The following is a 394-nucleotide window of genomic DNA, read 5'->3' as shown; positions in this document are numbered from 1 at the left end:
ATGGCTGCTGTTTTTAATACTATCTCGAACAGGGTTGATAAAAATTAATTTCAGGATATTTAAATTGATTTAACCGTAAATGGTGATCTATTATTCAATTATTTATAATATTTTATCAAAATATACGAAAATATACTCATATTAAATGACATATTCATTAATTCACTCTCTCCTACATTACTAGTTTTGGCCGAATTTACGACGCTAAACTAAGATTTTACCTATTTTTATATATAGGCTTTTATGTGTATCTGTGTATGTGTATACAATATACAACAACACCTAGCGTGTAACAAATTGTTAAACAAGTCAGAATCCCTACATTGACAAAAATTGCGAATTTATTTTGGATCTAGATTAGATCTTACACATAACCGAGGGGCGATCACTCGTT

The sequence above is a fragment of the Physella acuta genome, unplaced genomic scaffold (genome assembly GCF_028476545.2).
Source record: "Physella acuta isolate Inbredline_101_S28 unplaced genomic scaffold, ASM2847654v3 ptg000883l, whole genome shotgun sequence".
NCBI classification, from domain to species: Eukaryota; Metazoa; Mollusca; class Gastropoda; family Physidae; genus Physella; species Physella acuta.
Note: the sequence above shows the minus strand (reverse complement) of the source record.